This window comes from Martes martes (genome assembly GCF_963455335.1).
Source record: "Martes martes genome assembly, chromosome: 3".
Classification (NCBI taxonomy): Eukaryota; Metazoa; Chordata; class Mammalia; order Carnivora; family Mustelidae; genus Martes; species Martes martes.
In genome coordinates, this window is record NC_137890.1 from 51,256,352 (window position 1) to 51,275,616 (window position 19,265).

The 19,265-nt window shown below is 41.8% G+C and overlaps 1 pseudogene across 1 annotated transcript; it reads right to left on the reverse strand.

Moving 5' to 3' along the window:
• Positions 1-879: 879 nt before the first annotated feature.
• Positions 880-18,354, reverse strand: LOC308340220 (protocadherin-8-like; annotated as a pseudogene). Its single transcript has 4 exons — positions 18,289-18,354; positions 2,253-3,015; positions 1,357-2,200; positions 880-1,212 (listed from the first exon to the last, which is right to left on the reverse strand). The product of its transcript is annotated as a protocadherin-8-like (transcript).
• Positions 18,355-19,265: the final 911 nt, after the last annotated feature.

Below are 19,265 nucleotides of genomic sequence, written 5' to 3' on the forward strand. Positions count from 1 at the left end.
AATTAGAGGGGGAGACAAACCATGAGAGACTGTGGACTCTGAGAAAGAAACAGGGTTTTGGAAGGGAGAGGAGTGGGGTGTTGGGTGAACCTGGTAGTGGGTATTAAGGAGGGCACGTATTGCATGGAGCACGGGGAGTGGTGCATAAAGAATGAATCTTGGAACACTGAAAAAATAAAATTAAATTAAAAAAAAAGATGTGTGAGAGTAGCAGTTAGTATTTGACACTCAGATATCAAAACTGACGGAGCAGGCACAATATCCCTCCTGGGGAGTGCTTCAGGAAGACAGCATTTAAACCCTGAGGGACCAAGATGTTCTAACTGGACCCACAAGTAAGTTACCAGGGGTGAGACCAGCAGAGACAGACCCGGGCCTCCATGAACAAATGATCATCACACCTCCTTCTGCCTGAATCTGTGAAGAAATTTTCTTCTCAAACAAAAAAATTTAAAAGTCCTGAAAAACTAGTCCTTTGAAGTCCCAACCTGAGCAGCTGCTGAGTTTTCATAGCATTCTCGGCATGAAAATCTACTAAATGTTAACAATGACACTAAACCTGCTTAGGTGGTCTACGTGGGCCCACAGGATCGCTCCTCTCCCTAAGCAAGGAGCACAACAAGAACACCCTGCTCTCCCGGACTGGGAAATCGCAGCCTCACCCTCCTGGGCCTCTGCATAAATGGAAAGGGTCTGTGTCCTCGGAAAGAACCTCAGCTGGAGGTCCTAGGAGGCAGCCCCCACCGCTCTGCAACTTGGGCCGGCCTGGCCACTCGTCGCGTGGGACCTGCTCCCACTAGGCTCACAAAGCTTCTTCCTCGAGTCCTAGCCTCGTCTTAGCTGGAACAAGTCACGGTGGCAATGGCCACCAGCATAAGGTCACAGCCACTGGCCAAAAAACCCATCAACACGACGGGGAAGCCAGGCAGCCGCCCTGCTTCCTGCACTATACGCCACCAGGAGGGTCCCTCTGTTCACTCCTTTAGCAGCGACCGAGGTGGCGGTGGCGGCGGTGGCGGCGGCGGCGGCACCAGCACCACTTTTCCGCCAGGTGGCGCCGAGTCCGTCGGCGCTAGGAGCGAAGTGGTGGTGCAGAACAGGGCCGGAGGGCCTTAGTCCAGCACCATGAGGACCGCCGGTGAGCTGTGGGGACAACAGGCCCTGAAGAGACAGCTCACGGGGCGCAGCTCTAACACCCTGAGGCCGCAGTCGCTGCGGAGAAGTGTGCAGGTTAGCTCGGTGTTGGGGCCTTCGTCTTTAGTCGGATCACAAGGTAGCCCAGGAGCGCGCCCTGGGGCAGAGGCGGCTGGGCTGAGCCAGGCCACTGAAGAGTGGTAGTGTGACCAGTCCAGGTACGTGGTCGTTCTGGTCCTCCACATGCAGCCACACCACGGCCCGGCCCCGGGGCGGCGGAGAGCCGCCGTCGAGTGCTTCCAGGCCCAGCGGCAGCTCAGCCAGTTCACCGCGGTCAAAGCGCCATCATGCGCGCAGCTCCTCAGTGGTGGGGTCCACCGAGACATAGGGCGCGACCCACCTCGTAGACCGGCCGTGTGAAGAGTGGTGCGTTGTCGTTCTCGTCACTCACGCGAACAGTGTAGGGACGCACGGTGCGTAGCGGGGGTGCGCCGCGGTCCTCGGCCACCAGCGTCAGGTTGTACTCCGCGATGCGCTCGCGGTCCAGGGACGCCGCAGTCACCACCAGGTAGCTGCCCGCGTAGGCCGGCTGCAGCCGGAAGTGCTCGTGCCCGTAGAGGGCGCAGCGCACCTGCCCGTTGGCACCCGAGTCTCTGTCCGAGGTGCTGACCAGCGCCACCAGGCTCTCGCGCGCCGCCCCCTCTGGCACCAGAGAGACGGCACCGGCCTTGGGTGTCCCGGGACGGGTCGGCGAGGTCGCGTCCGCACCCCCGAGAGCGGCGGCGACGGCGGCGAAGGGAGAGGCGGCAGGTGCGCCCTGGGCGGCCAACGGGGTGATGGTGATGTCCGGAGCGTTGTTATTGACGTCGCGGATGCGCACGATGACCTTGCAGGTGGAAGCCTGGGGCTCCCGGGCCCGCACGTCCAGCTCATAGGTGACCTGGCGCTTGTAGTCCACCGGTCCTGCCAGGGTGAGGCGGCCCGAGCGCGGGTCCAGGCGGAAGAGGCGGCGCGCCTCGGGCGGGGTGTGGGCACCAGAGGGGAACACCACGTCGTCGTTGGGACCTTAGTCGGGGTCAGCTGCGTCCAGGTGGGGGTCGGCTGCGTCCGTGAGAGACCTCGTCGGGGTCGGCTGCGTCCAGGTCGAGCAGCAGAGAGCCCATAGGAGTGTCCTCTGCCAGCTCCACTTGGGCCACGGCGCCCTGCAGGAAGGCCGGGCTGTGGTCGTTGGCGTCCGGCACTCGCACACTGAGGGCGGCCGTGGCGGAGCGCCGCGGGCGGCCGCCTGTCCTGGGTCACCAGCTCCAGACTGTAGGCGGCCTGGCCCTCGCGGTCCAGCTCCTGGAGCAGCACCAGGTCAGCGCACTGGGCACCATCCGCGCGCGTCTGCAGTTCCACGCGGAAAAGGCTGTGAGGCTCCGCCAGGCGCACGCTCTGCAGCCCGTTGGCCCCCACGTCCTCGTCCACAGGCACCTCCAAGGGGATGCGCATGCCCACGGCCGCGCCCTCGCACACCTCCATGGGGATCTGAGCGGGGGGTAAGCGTGGCGCGTGGTCATTGATGTTCCTCACCTCCACTTCCATGTGCACCAGCCGGAACTGCTCCTGTGAGAAGCTGATCAGGTCAAAGGCCAGCACGCACTATGTTGCTTGGCCACATTGCGGCGCGTGGTCCGGGCCCGCGTCCCCGAGAGTCAGCTCCCCATCCCCCTCGCACACTGCAAAGAGTGAGCTGTTGAACTTCATCAGGCGGAACTGGCGTGGTATCTCGATCTGGTAATTACACTGGACACCGTCAGACAGAACACCAATATTGGAGCCATAGACTTCCTCCTCATAGGTGTGGAAATTGATGGTTTTGGTGCAAGACCAGGGCACCAGCTGCAGCCACAGAACTTGCAAGAATTCTAGTCTGGCCCAGCATAATGTGCCAGCGGGAAATCTGAGCCTCCAGCAAGACGTCTTTGTTCCTCAAAGAGAAAAAAGCCAATCAGAGGCTCTGCGCTGCCCAAGACTTCGAGACTCTCATGCCCTCCTGAGTAGGCAGACAGGAGACAATTGCCCTCCTAAATACATCTGATCTCTAAACCCTCTGTGCTGTGTAATCGCTTTTCTGAGCTCCAGGCCTAAGCTTGCTTCTTCTGAACCCTATCGGAGAGGTTACATAGAGAAGAATGTGCAAATAAGCATCCATCCGGGCCAATCCGCAGAGTCTCCGGGTCTTGGGTCATGTTGTTCTCCTAAAAGAGTTCACAGAAGAGCTCCCCATTTTGCCTGGGGAGCTGAACAGGGGCCAGAGGAGTTCAGGAAGTCATTAAGATCCCTACAGAAGTTTCCACTGTAAGAATGCATCCCGCTTGCTTTTGCACTGTGCTTGATTTACACTTTGATGGTAGGAGCAGGGAATCTGCAGCTTCTGTGTCCCTTCTTAAACACATTTACATATTCCTCAGACAGAGATACATTACTCTTCTCTACCACTTTTAAACCAACTTTTATATGCATATTTTGCTACCCACAGTTATCCATCTATGTTGGGGTATCATTTCCTGAATTGAAAGATTCTGGGGGAACAGCTTCTCCAGAGTCAGTCAGTGTCTAATCAGGGAAGAACTGTTTTCCAAAGTAATCATTTCTAAATAGCTTTTCTGTAGCAAAGAAACCATTAATGATGAAATTTCAGGCCCTTCATCTCCTTTTATGTCAGTAATTACTTATATGTGAGGAACCAGAGTCAGGGAGGTTTGTCAACTACAAACCACTGTAAGGGAGAGTTAAGGGTAGGAAAAAGATTTAGCGAAACATGCTGCAGTCAGTCTTGTTAGAAAATTGCTATACACCATTTATTTTTAAAAAGCCCTTGGCTGAAGAAAACCATGGGTGGCCTGATAGGCTGAAGGCTAAAGAAACATTAAACCATCTGTCTAAAGCACAATAAATAGTCTTGTGTTAAGTTCTCTTTATGTGTGAAGTGTTCTAAATGCTAAACGGTCCCCATGTTAATGATGACATTGTTCCTCATGCCATGGAGTCATCATCAGTGCAATGTACTTTAACTAGTCATCTTGAATAAAATCAGTGAGCAGACTGAGTTATTAATATGCCTCAGCTATTCTTGGCTTCTCCATGATCTGTAATGTTATTGATTCCTGCAGGGACATGTCAGTAAATGACTATTTTTGCTTTCACTCTTAGGAGGGAGTTGCATCTATTTTAGCACCAGGATCTATGAATCCAGTTCTGAAACTGAGCCACCTCTGATGAGATAATTAATTAGCAGGGGTTTTAATTTAGTGGAGCATTCTGTAATGACTCTAATTATAAGTACCAATAACCCGATGTCGGAGAAGTTTGCAGTAGGAAGCATGAATTGATTTGGGTTGGGGACTCTGAGATCCTAAAAGGAGAAAGTGCTTCGTATTGTTTACTTTGGATTTGTCATTTTGCCTGAAGAGGCATCCGTCTAAGGGAGGAAACAACTCTACTACGGTTCAGCTGGATCACATTCCTTTGAAGCCAGTATCCTCACTGGCATAAAGACAGTTAGCTTTCTTCCTTGGAAGTGGCTCTCCTGAAGAAGGACCTAGTTATTCAGCCTCTGGGACTCAAGGAAAACAAGAGGAACTGACCCTCCATCCAACTTCTGAATTCCTAATTGTCCCCTTAACGGAAGCATGAAAACTGATTCAGCCGTTGTCTTTTAAAAGGCACATGCTTCCACGCACATCAGCCAGGAGAGGGACCCATTTAACCATAGTCCGAGTCTCATGTCTTCCTCTTCTCCCTCATCTCGAGCAGTCCCTGCCATTGGCCTCTGCCAGTCTTCAGCATTATTGTTGCTATTCATGACAAGCAAAACTGCTCAGCACACTGAAAATGAAGAATAGTCTTGACTCTATCTACCGAACATCAAAAGATCCAGATAAAATATGAAAAAGGCAAGCAATCAAACACATTACCTCCACAATGCTAAACATCTGGACACTTTATGTTTGGAAACATCCAGCTATGATGTTTAAATGCTTGATTGCATTTTTCCTCACTTTTCCTCCAGCTGTTTGGCAGCGCGCAGACCATCCACGATAAGGAATATGCTATATTGTTAGTGATTCATTATTAACATTAACATTGTTTTCCTAGTAAACAACCACCTTATTAAAACGCTGCTTTATGAATGAAGGACAGCTGGAGTTTCGGGAAAGAGATATTTTCTGAGGCAAAAATCAGTTCTGTGCCAGCAGACTGACAAGCTGAATAATATAGAAACTGTCTGATCTGTCCCCCTAGGGATGTGTCATCAGGAAGCTGTGTTTACAGCCCGGAGCTGCTGGTGCTCTCATGTTCCATTCTGTTGGCTCTGTTAGATAAAAATCTGTCTCAATATTAAAAGCATTGTGGCAGAAATTTGGTTTATGTTTCTTGTTTTCCCATTTGCCAGGATATTGCCAAACTAGAAGTCCATAAAATGGAGTTTTGATCTCTGTTGGTGTCCAACATAAAGCAAAACAAACAATGGGAGCAGAGGACTACCACCACCACAGGAAGACCAAATTGTGAATAAAAGAGCAATTTGGTCCTCTTGCTCAGTTTGGTTTTAAAAGGGGTGAGGGGGCAGGATTTGGGTGAACTCCCTACAGTTCACTTCTGTTTCTAACAAAAACACCAATATACTAGCGTGCTCCCCACAATGCCAGGACACCAGAACTGTAAAATAGTATTTGCATTCTAATCATTTCAAGAAAAGATTTTCTGTTTTGCTGAGCACGCAACACCTTACTGTGTCCCTTTACACACTAAAGCACACTGTACATAAACTAAAGTCATTTTCATCGATAAACACAAGGAAAAAAAATTGGTCCCCTAATTCAGAATGGTGTATGTGCCTTTGCATATTTCCTCTTTCCTATTACACAAAACTAATAATGTATGTTGGGGGGGGGAGGGGAATGAAGCCCCAGGAAAGTCCCTAATGTGCAGATTTCATTAGACCATGGTATCCAGGCATCAGAATAAGCAGCAACTCTCACAGGACCTTGAACTAATACGGTCCTGGCTCAGAAACAGTTTTTGTGCCATTTAGAATAAATCACTCTATGTCATATATTGAGACCCGTCTTCCTTTCTCAACTGAACAAACATCCTATAGACGAATGAGCAAAATATTATCCAGTGCAATGTTGCTGTCTTCAAGGAATTAAGTTCCAGAAATTGAAGCTATCATGACTGTTTGAAAGGAAACAAATCAACCTAACAGTTCCTTTTTTTCTTTTTACAAATCATACCTTAAAAAACTATAATTAATCTTCAGCAGTATGAACCCCTAAAATGGGGAAATTGTTTTAAGATATCACATAAGAAGTACCATGATCTCATTCCTGTTACTCTGTTATGTAATCAATGTGTTACTATGCCTTGGCTGTACAGTCATTTATAGTCAAAGTTATCAGCAAATTGCTGGTCCTTTTTGTAAAATTATTTCAGGGAAAATATTTCAGCCCTGAAGTCAACCAAAATACTGTCTACAAGCAGAGAATAAGAACAAAATGATATTTTATCAACTACTTAAGTGCTTTAACCTAGAGAAAATCAGAGAGAACCACAATAGAGTATCAACACTAATCACAAATTCCCCTTAACATAAAACAAGGATTTAAATGATATAATCTTTATTTAGAAAAAAGTTTCCCCTAGGATCATTATGGTTAATAAAGATATCATCAGAACTGTATAATCTTAAGACACTACATAAAACTAGTTTTTAAACTGCTGATTTTATTAGTCTAGCAGTATGAAGGACAGTAAATCAATGAATAATGAAAAATATCTTACCTTTTTGTCTCAGGGATGACTCAAAGCCCAAGTGAGCCAGTAGAATTGACTTTTGTACTTGACTTCAGTCTTTGGCTCAAGGATCATACTTTGTATCCTTGCCACCATATAGAGAGGAAACTCACTCCCCCACCAGAGACTATAGCAAAGCAAGAGAAGAATAAAAGAACAAAGACTGAGAAGCAACTTTTTTTTTTAAGATTTTATTTATTCATTTGTCAGAGAGAGTGAGTACAGGCAGACAGAGAGGCAGGCAGAGGCAGAGGGAGAAGCAGGCTCCCCGTTGAGCAAGGAGCCCGATGTGGGACTCTATCCCAAGACCCTGGGATCATGACCTGAACCAAAGGCAGCCGCTTAACCAACTGAGCCACCCAGGCGCGCCAAGAAGCAACTTTTTATCTGTGCCTTATTTTATCTTCATCTCTCTTCCTCTTAACTGATCCTCTCTATTCTTACTCTACAGAGAATCTCAGGTGCCCCATTAGTCAGAGTGTTTTCAGGGCCTTGATCAATAAATATTTGATCAAGTATTGGTGATACAATAAAGGACACAGCCCTGTAGAAGAAAATATTTAAACGTTAAAAAAAAAAAAATCAGGGGCACTTGGGTGGCTCAGTGGATTAAGCCTCTGCCTTCAGCTTGGGTCATGGGTCTCAGGGTCCTGGGATGGAGTCCTGGATCAGGCTCTCTAATCAGCAGGGAGCCAGTTTCCTTCTCTCCCTCTGCCTGCCTCTCTGCCTACTTGTGATCTCTCTATCTCTGTCAAATAAATTTAAAAATTTTTTTTAAAAATCAGAGTTCAGAGGTCACAAGTGCCAAATAGCATGGAGAAACGTGTATCAAGTGCAAATAAGTAATCTCAAAGTTTCCAGGTAAAATCACAAGCAGCCAGAACTGCCAAGGACAGATAAAGCCTGGGGGTAGTGTGAACAAGCTGTGCAGGAGGACGGACCCAGAGCCTTCTACAGAGACCTAGTAGAGTTGGTTAGAGGAGGTGATTTGAGGACACTACAGGAATGAGTTTGAATTGGTGGCTTAGTTGAAGAGTTGGATACTAAACTAAAGAGTTCAAATAATTTTTTGAAGGGGTAAAAATTATTATTTTTATTAAATCTCAACTCTTGAATATATTTTTAATTAATGTACAGTCATATTAGTTTTAGGTGTACAATGTAATGATTCAACAGTTCTAGATTACTCAGTGCTCATCATGATTCATGAACTCTTTAATTTTCTTTATCTATTTCACCCATCCTCCCACCAATGCTACCCACCCCCCAGTAATCACCAATTTATTCTCTGTATTTAGGAATCTGGTTTGTTTTCTTCCTTCCTTTTTCCTTCCTTCCTCCCTCCCTCCCTTTCTTCCTGCTTCCTTCCTTCCTTCCTCTTGTTTTTCTCTGTTCATTTGCTTTGTTTCTTAATTTCCCCATATGAGTGATATCATATGGCATTTTTCTTTCTCTGACTTACTTATTTCATTTAGCATTATACCTCCAAGGTCCATCCATGTTGTTGCAAATGGTAAGATCTCATTCTTTTCTATGGCTGAGGAATATATATATGTGTGTGTGTGTGTGTGTGTGTGTGTGTGTGTACGTATATGTATATATACGTATATATATACACACACACACATATATATATTCCTATATATATATATATTCCTCATATATATACACACACACACACACGCACACACACACACATATATATATATATATATATACACACACCACTTATTTATGCATTCATCTTTCAGTGGATATTTGGGTTGCTTCCATATCTTGGCTACTGTATTAAATGCAGCAGTAAGTATGGGGATGCACATATCTTTTCAAATTAGTATTTTCATTTTCTTTGGTAAATACCTAGTAGTAGAATTACTGGATCATATGGTAATTCTATTTTTAATATTTTGAGGAAACTCCATACTGTTTTTTCACAGTGGCTGCACCAGTTTGCATTCCCACCAATAATGCACAAGTGTTCCTTTTTCTCCACATCTTCACCAACACTTACTTCTTGTATTTTTTATTTTAGCCATTCTGACAGGTATAAGATGATATCTCACTGTGGTTTTGATTTGCATTCCCTGATGATCAGTGATGTCAAGCATCTTTTCATGCATCTATTGGTCATTTGTATGCCTTCCTTGGAAAAATCTCTACTCAGGTCCTCTGCTCATCTTTAATCAGATTATTTGGGGTTTTGGGGGGTGTTGAGTTATATAAGTCCTTTATATATTTTGGATATTAGACCTTTATCAGATATATCACTTGAAAATATCTTTTCCCATTCAGTAGATTGCTTTGTCATTTTGTTAATGGTTTCCTTTACTGTGCAAAAGCTTTTTATCTTGGTGTAGTCCCACTAGTCTAATATTGCTTTTGTTTTCCTCACCTGAGGAGACGTTAAGAATTTAAACACTTTCAAGGCAGCAGTAAGATAGCATTGAGGTTTGTGGAGCAAGGAGCTGGTGATGTGTATTCCATTATGACAAATAAGGGAGACGTTTGCCTTCCCTGAACATTGGTAAATCCTCAAAAATGACTGTCTTTTAATTGAAGATGTAAACTATGATCCCACACTATGACTTACTTATCATAAATATTTGCCAAATAAATGATTGAGGCAGTGTGGTTTACAACCTTCACCCACCTCAAAACCACCTGTAGCAGAAAGAATTAAAGGGAGACTGGAAACAAGAAGACTGGTTATAAGGCCCCTGCAATCCAGGTACAAGATGTTAAAGACCTGAACAATGAGTTGGAAGGAGCATAGGGTGAAAACCTGAGCAACATCACAAAGGAAGAATTGGTAGGACTTACTGACAGATAAGCTCTAAGGGATGGAGAAGACAGAAAAAACAAATTATTCTAAAGTTACTGGATGGCTTACAGAATGATTATGCTTTCCCAGTATCACCAAAAACAGATATACATTTCCCAAATAGGATTTCTCCAAGGCCCCTGCTACTCGCCAGCTGAAAGGACCAAACACAGAAAACTTTATCTCTACAAATCTCAATGTTTTTAGGGAATAATGCCTACCTTGAGGGGTTGCTTTGAGGTTTAAGTGAGAAAATGTGGGGAGAGCAAAAAGCCCAGTGCCTACCACTTTGTGGTTATTAAAAGACAACTGTATTCTTTGTATATGCATTTGCCTATCATGTTGTGATTTATTTGTTTGAAGGTATTCTTCCTACCCCCATTATGAGCCCTTTTAGGTATTAACCATGTCTTTATCAAATGTGTATCCCACTGTCCAGGTCATTACTTACCACATGAAAGGAGTTCATTAATATTCATGGAATATTTGTGAGGGTCTCGCCACTATATGCCACTTCTGCATAATTCTTTTTTTTTTTTAAGATTTCATTTATTTGACAGAGATCACAAGTAGGCAGAGAGGCAGACAGAGAGAGAGAGAGAGGGAAGCAGGCAGGCTCCCCGCTGAACAGAGAGCCCAATGCGAGACTCGATCCCAGGACCCTGAGATCATGACCTGAGCCGAAGACATAGGCTTAACCCACTGAGCCACCCAGGTGCCCCATTCTTTTTTTTTTTTTTTTAAGATTTTATTTATTTATTTGACAGAGAAAGCGAGAGAGCACAAGCAGGCAGAGCAGCAGAGGGAGAGGGAGAAGCAGGCTCCCCATTGAGAAGGGAGGCAGATGCGGGGCTCGATATCAGGACACTGGGATCATGACCTGAGCCGAAGGCAGACACTTAACGACCGAGCCACCCAGGGGCCCCTTCTGCATAATTCTTAACCCTATTATATCATCTGAACTCTAAATTAGAAAACTTTCTAAAGCTTGTATATGGAACTTGTATATTATGTGAGACTTCTGCAATGAGACTCATTGAGTAATATGCAAAACTTTGTGCAGCCACATTTAACAAAACTGGTTTCTTGAGTCCATTTCAAAACTGGTCTATCAGGGCATGTAAGATATTTGTTGTTTTTGCCTGCTCAAACAGCCATTTTTTTTTTTTTTTTTTTTGAGAAACTACCTCTTCACCAATTGATTCATTTGAGAAAGGTATGATAGATGCCTCCACCCTTGGTGCTAGGATGGCCCCATGATGCAGGCTTAGCCAAACTATTCTATCCTCTTAGTGATTGTTTCAGGTAGGTACATTTTTTCCCAACCCATATCAACCAGAGCTATTGGGCAAAAGGATTATTTCTTCAATCACTTAGAAGGGTATATTTCTTTTTTTTCTGTTGGAGTTGCTGAGCTAGAAAGATTTAAGCTGGCATATGAGCCATCAGGTTGGGAGCGTTTGCCTGAATATAAAGCCAACATTTTTCAAGGAAATGCTGAGATGGCACTGAGCACCTAGATGCAACCATGCCTGATCTCCCTCTAAACTTTTCATTTAAGTGTAACAGCAAGTCCCCCTTTTATGTTCAAGACAATTAGAAGTTGGATTTCTGTTACTTGTTCCGCAAACAATCATAACAAATTCTAAAATTGGGAAAGGAATTGTTAGTAACAGACTCTAAAACTATAATTAGCTGAGGTCCATGGAGACCTACCATACTAAGAGGTTGACCTATATTCTTGTTACATATTTGCATAACCACTGGTAAACTATTACTCATATTTTGGGGTTCAGATCATGTGTCTATTAAAGCTAGAGAATAGGGTGCCAGGGATTGGAAGGGCTTGGCTACATTTATAATAAAAGGATAGTCTCCAATTAAACATAGTCCTTCTGAGAGCAGAAAGAGAAAAAAATATAATGTCACTAAACTATCCTTTTCTAACTGAGACCAGTAATCTAAGAGGGCTGAAAGTTGGCAATCTTGGCAAGTTCTAAGGGTAGAGAAAACAAAATTGTCTCCACCAAACTAAAGCTAGTGCAAAAAAGAAAATAAGATTTAAAAACCACAGGCAAAAAATAATGAGGAAGGTAACACCAATGTCTAACAGAGCCTTGAGCCCTCCTATACCTGTCAAACTCCCTGTAAGTCTGGAATATCTAAGTTAAGAAAAATGACAGTCTCCCCAGAACAAAAATCCATTTGGGGGATGCAGCCTGGGAGCACAGGGGCATACATTAGCTGTGACTCCTACCCCAAGAAATTATTCTGAATGGCCTTGTTGAGGCCCCAGTGGAAGTCATTTAAGCCGAGGGCTAAGGGCATGAACAGAGCATCTAGAGTGGTTGCCGGGAGATGGAGATCCCTAGATGGTGAGTAAATTTGAGCACTGTCTCCAGCTTTGATTGCAGACTTGATCAGATTCAAAAAACACTAAACTATTGCCTGGCAAATGAGGGACTGAAATTCCTGAACCCCCAATTAAAAAAAAAAAAAAAAGGCATGTGACCTTTGAAAAGCCCGTGGAATATATTCCCAATGCCCAGCTCAGATCACAAAGGACAAAGTCTAAGAAAGATCCTCCTTGTGACCAGAATCTGGGGAGGCCATCTTAGCAGATCTAGAAACCCACACCTCAATGAGGGGAGGGAGTCTTTGCATCTTCTGGTCAACAGGATATGCTTATGTGCTATGGGCAATGACCACTGTGTGTGGTTTTCCCCTTTCCAGATGGAGTTTTTTAATTGCAATTCTTTATCATTAGATGTGTCAGGGGGGATGTCAAGTGTATCAGATAAGTTGTCAGATCATGAGCAGTTATACCCAACACTGACTGGAAGCAATGCAAATCTTCCCAAGATCCCATATCAGTCTTTAAGCTTCCCCAAGGGAACTGATTAAGTCACCTACTGGCGGGAACAAAGAATGTCCAAGTTAACAGGACCCAACCTGTAGGAGCAGAAAGCTTGATTTATTTTTCACCTTTCCCTCCAGCTCACCCACTCTGATAAATGCAGCCATCCCCATACGAAGCGTCCTGCGTCCAGCTGCACCTATCCCTGTCCTGTCCTTTGTCTCTCAGTGAGCCGCTGGATGTCTCTTGACTCATTTCGGCTCTGGAACCCTGCTATCCAACAGCAGCTGAAGATTCCATCCATGGACTCACACCCCACCCTTCCAAAATCTTCTTCCCCTCTCCTTTTAATCCAAGGCAGACAAGGCTCCCCCTCATTCCTGAGAACTCATCTCTTACCTGTTTCTCTTGTTCCTGGTTGCTTTATCTATTTCCCTTATTCAGGACAGCTGACAGCTTTACAAAATAGCTTCTGTCTCTCCCAGAAACCTCATCAAAGGAGCCTGGGGGAAGGGAGTTGAGGTCCCTTCTCAGACTGAGAGCAGAGAGCCTGACCAAGGCAAAATACAGTAGCACAATACCTCATCTGCTTGCCCCATCTGTTCCTGAAGGACAGCGTGGGGTGGACTCTTAAATCTCCCAGGTCAATTTAACCAGCCAACCCTTCACAGCGAACGGGTGACGGCTACAGAATTCTCAAGTGTTCCTGCTTGCCTTCAGGATTTACTCCATTGTCTTTTAATAACATCCTTAACTTACATCTATTAATAACACATTTGTTTCGTAGTGTGAAGAAGAAAGGAAATATATGAAAGAATTACATATTACACAAAGCTCAAGTTCTAAATTTTTCACAAAACTTAAACACTCTATAAATTTAAAGAGGCTATTAAATAAAAATGATTCATTTCCCGATCAAAAACATTCCATTATCCCCACTACCTCTAGAACAAGACAGAACTCTTAGACCCTCTGAATTCAGCCCTATTTTTCTCCTACTGGATGTCTCGCACTCCACTGTTTATACTACAGCTCAACCAGAGACAAGATTTCTCTAGAACTGCTTTGTTTATTCCCACTGCCGCCACTTTGCTCACACTGTTCCTGCGCCTATAGGGTGGTCCTTCCTGCCTGTGCTGTTACAATGCTGTACATTCTTTAAAGCATCATTTTTCATGCATAATTAGACTTTCCCACTTCCATTCTGCCTTACCATAGAGCTAGACTCCAAATCAAATTATGATATGGCATGGCTTTTTTGTAAGCTTGCTTGTATACTTCCTGTCATAAGAAGGGCCCATCATACTTTTATAAATAGCAACAGTATCATGCTCAGAGTGGTTGTTGTTTAATAAGTGTGGCTGATTAAGAGTAGACTGGAAAAGCTAGCATTGCGGCAGTGTCTCCCTTAAAGGGAATATTTATAATACACCCAGATCAGGTACCATGGACAACCACCTGAACACTGCATAGAGCGGGCGGTATGTGTGTGGGCAGATGACTTGGATGCGAATCCTGGCACCACCGTATCCTAACCATGTGGCTTTGAACAGCTCATCGAGACTCTCTAAGTCTCAGTTTTGTCTTCTCTTATGAAATAACAGTGATAATACCACTTTGCTGGACATTCCTAAGGTTTAAGTCAGGGAACAGAGGTAAATGAGATGGTGTTTATAAAGCATGAAGCACTGTGCTTGTTGCATTGTAAGTGTTCTATAATAATCATGAGCATTATTGCCTAGAGGGACAGTTCTTTAAAGTTGCTATGAAAATTCTAAGATAGGTTTTAGTTTCCTTTAATCATTTTAGGGCTGTTCTTCTATACCTCTACTGTGACTCCATTACTCTCTTTAAAGCTGAATAGCATTCACAAATACAGTCTGTAAGGGTTAATAACTACCAATCGCTGTCTCCTTTTTCATGTTAAAGCTAAGAATATGCCAATTCCAACTCTGGAAATTGACATAAAAGATCACTAAACTGTAGCCATAAGGTTACCACAGCAACCGCTAGATGTCATCTTTAGAATGTCCCTCTGCTTCACATCCTATTTGAGTAGGAGCTATGATGTATATACATTCACTCATCTACTAAATAATTGGTTCACATACAGTTTCATAAAGTAATCATAACCATTCATGCATCAATATAACAAGATCTGCAACAGCAGCACATATTTTAAAATGCACACCGTAACAAGACTTCCTCAATATTTAATTTCTAGTTCTTTTGTTAATCTTACAATATATATAGCCTTTTTCTTTAAAATTAGTGAATCACACTTTAACTTGCTTTGTTTTAGGAACAAGATTATTTTATTTTGACAGCTATTCCTCTCGTTTAGCCAGTGTAGTACATACCCAATGTGAAAAACACAAGGAAATCTCACATTACAAAAAAAAATCTGGGGCACCTGGGTGTCTCAGTAGGTTAAGCAACTGCCTTCAGCTCAGGTCATGATATCAGGGTTCTGAGGTCGAGCCTCATATCAGGCTCCTTGCTCCTCAGGGACCCTGCTTCTCCCCTTCCCTCTGCTTCTCCCCCCTGCTTGTGATCTCTCTCTCTCTCAAATAAATAATAAGATCTTTTTTTTAAAATCTGTAATTCCACTATTCAAACAGCTGGCAACATTTTATGTTTATTATTATTATTATTATATTATATTAGTGTATATTTATATATAATATTTTTCTCTATATAGAGGCATACAAAAGATATATGTGTGCACATAGAAATACATATCTATATATAAATACACACATGTTTATATAACAAAATGATATCTACAAATATCTATACCCTGCATTTGAATGCCTATTTTTTTCTCTTAGTCATACATTGTGAAAATTATTTCATGTTAATAGAGTCTTGTATGATGTCATTTAAACAGTTGCTTGTTATTATGCCTGATGTATGTATCATGATTTAACTATCCCTTTGCTGTTGAGCATAGTGTTTGTTAGATTAAGTGTGGCTATTTGCATGGGAATTTAAAATACAGTGCTTAAACGAAACTGGAGTTTATTTTCTTTCATGCAAATTACGTCTTAAGGCATGCATGGGGATTCCCACTGTGCCAGTACCCAGGCTCCTTCTGTCTTGCTATTCTGCCATCTTTAAGGGATGGCTTCATGTTCCAAAATGGTTCAGATCCAACCATTACACCCACAGTCCAGTAAGTCGAAGGGAAATGGCCAAATAACGGAGACTGAGTTCTTACTTCGTGTTCACACACACCACACTGCCAATGGCCACAGGTTAGCTGTAAGAGAGGGCCAATCTATGTAATGCTTTATTGGGTAGCAATCTGCCCATCTACAAACCAGGGTCATTGCTAAGGAGGAAGAGATATGACAATGGAAGAAAAAAAAAACAAGTCTCTGACACAGACATGGAGCTTGTTCCCAATTTTTTTTTCCTATTGTTAATAATGCTGTGATGAATATCCTTGCACATAAACCCACACACACATCTCTAATTTCCTTGGGATAAACTCCCAAAAGGGTAATTGCTCAGTCCAAGGATAGGCCAGATTTTAAGGGTTTTGATACCTATTCCCAAATTGCTCTCCAGAACTACTGTACCAATTTCTACTCTCATCAGCAATGTAGGTTGGGGAGAGAAAAATGCTTTATAAGATTCAATTTAATTTGACTATTCAAAGATTCCATACCTCCTGCGAGAAAGGCGAAGTTCCTTGCATCTCTAGAAAGGTAGTGATTGAGAAGATTTCTGGAAAAAAAAGAAAAAACAAAACAAAACAATTTAGTGCCAAGTGAAAAAGCCTTTTTCTATCTAGTAACATCAGAGGAAATGCAATTTAAGGCCTAGCAATGGAAAAGATATCATTGGCTTAGATTATTGAATGTATTTTAAAAGGAATGCAGAAGACGACTAACAACATAATGTAGTGTAAAGAGCACTGAATTTAGTGCCAAAAGACCTGAGTTTGAATCCCAGCTTCTACTTTATTATGACTCTCGGTGAGCCATTTAACCTCTCTTAGCTCATTTTCTTTATTATAAAAATAGGTCAAATGATGCCTCTCTCTCCTTCGTAAAGTTTAAATTTGTCAGTGTGAAAAGGTTTGATAATAGTTGTATTTGAATCGAAACTGGCCCTCTCCTTAAATTTTATGATGCTACAATTCGATATTTTATATCCTTCATAACTGAATGGAGATGAATAATAAATTATTTTTCTTCAATAAAAAGAAAATTGAATAAGACTTTCCTCAAGGCTTTTTATTGTTTTTGCTATTGTTTTTTGTTATTTTTATCACTAAAGGATTTCAATTTTAGAATTAATTTTATTAAAGCATCATTTAGATACAGTAAAATGCACTCATTTTAAGTGTCCAGCTCAATGAGTTTTGACAAGTATATGCACTATGAAATCACTGTAGAATATTTCCACCAGCCCCAGAAAGTTCCCTGAGTGTTACTTTGCAGTCAGTTACAATCCAGGCAACCCCCTTTTTTAAATGTCACATAAAAGGAATCATACAATGTGTACTCATTTGTAAATGTCTTCTTTCACTTGGTATATTTTTGAGATGCATCCATGTTGTGCCACGTATTTCTTTTTGTTTGTTTTTTTGCTGAGTATTCCTCTACTGTATGAATATATTACTCTTTTTTATCATTCACCTGTGTGGACATTTGAGTTGTTTACCACATAGGACTTTTGTGAATAATGCTACTGTGAACAACAATATACAAATCTTTGGTGGACATGATTTTATTTTGAAAGAATGGGGGATAAATACGTACGAGTGCAATTGCTAGGTTATGTAGTAAGTTCATGTCTAATTTTATATGCAACTGACAAACCATCTTCTATAATGGTTGCGCTACTGCATTTCACCAGTAGTGTGTGAGATTTCCTGTTGTTCCACGTACTTACCTATGTCTGATAGTCACAGTCCTTTTAAATTTTTGCATTCAGGTAAATGTGAAGTGGTATCTCACTGTGGTTTTAATTTGCATTTCCCTGATGAATAATGATGTTGGGCATCTACTGATAATCCTTATTGCCAGTTTCCATATTTTTTGGGTACAGTGTTTGTTCAGGTCTTTTTCTTGTTTTAATGGATTGTCTTCCTTACAATTAAGGTGTGTATGTTCTTTATATGTTTCATTTTGTAGAGTGTTGTCTTTTCCCCATTTTTAATGGGTTATTTGCATTCTTATCGTTGAATTATAAGAATTTTTTATATATTCTGATTGTAAGTTCTTTGCAAGACATATGTATATGCAAGAATATTTTTTCAGCCAATAGATTGCTTTTCATTTTCTTAATGGTATATCTTGGAGAAGTTTTCAGTTTTGATGAAGTTCAAATTACTATTTTTAAACTTGAGGATTGGTGCTTTTTGTGTCCTATCTAGGAATGTTTGCTTATCCGAAGATTATGAATATTTCTCCACCTTATCTTCTAGAAGTTTCATAATTGATTTGTGACATTTAGATGTGTGATTTATTTTGAGTTAGCTTCTCTGTATGTTATGGACCATGAGCCAAGGTTTATTTTCTCTAGTATGAATGTCCAGTTGTTACCCTACCATTTGTTGGAAGCCTATCCCTTTCTCACTGAATTACCTTGTCACTTTTGTCAGAACGAATCGATCACATACCTGTGGATCTAATTCTGAATTATCTCTTTTGTTCCATTGACTGTGTCTACCCTGCGACTCTTCCATATTGTCTTGATTGCTGTAGCATTTATAGAAGGTCATGAAACAAGGTAAAACAATTTCTCCAATTTTGTTTGTTTTTTTCAAAACTGTTTTTACTATTCTTGTTGTTTTACTATACTTTTGCATTTCTCTGTAAATGTTAGAATGAGCTTCTCAATTTTTACAAAAATGACTTCTGCAGTTTTGGTTGGCATGACATTGAATTTATTTTTCAATTTGGGGAAAATTAACATCTTAACCATATTGAGTCTGCTAATCCATAAATATGGCGTATCTCTTTATTTAGAATTTTAAAATTTTCTTTCAGGAGTGTTTATTGTTTTCTATACACAAATCTTTGATGTCTTTTGTTACATTTATTTAAAAGTATTTTGTTTTTGATACTATCTTAATGTTTTTTTAATATTTATTTTATATAGTTGTTTGTTGCTAATATGGAGAATTCAGTTGAATTTTCTTAACTTGGATACATCCTAAAACATTACTAAATTCACCTATTAATTTTAATTGTTTCTTTCTTTATTTGTTTTTTATAGGTTCAGGTTTTTCTGTCATGTTATTTATGAATAAAAACAGTCTTCCTGAATCTTTGTTCCTTCTATTCTATTTTATTTTTCCTTTATATCACTAACTAGGACCTCCAGCACAATGTTGAATAGAGGTGGTGAGAGTAAATATTTTTGCCATATTCTCAGTCTTAGAGAATATCATTCAGTGTTGCATCAGTGACTATGGTATTTGTTGCAAATATAGTTAATATGTTCATTATCAATGTTAGAAATTTTCCTTCTATTCCTAATTTGCTGAGAAATTTCATATGTGGTTGTAAGAATTTCATCAAATATTTTCTCTTTATCTACTGAGACTATTTATTTCTCCTTCATTTTGTTGGGTTGATGGATTACATGTGTTGG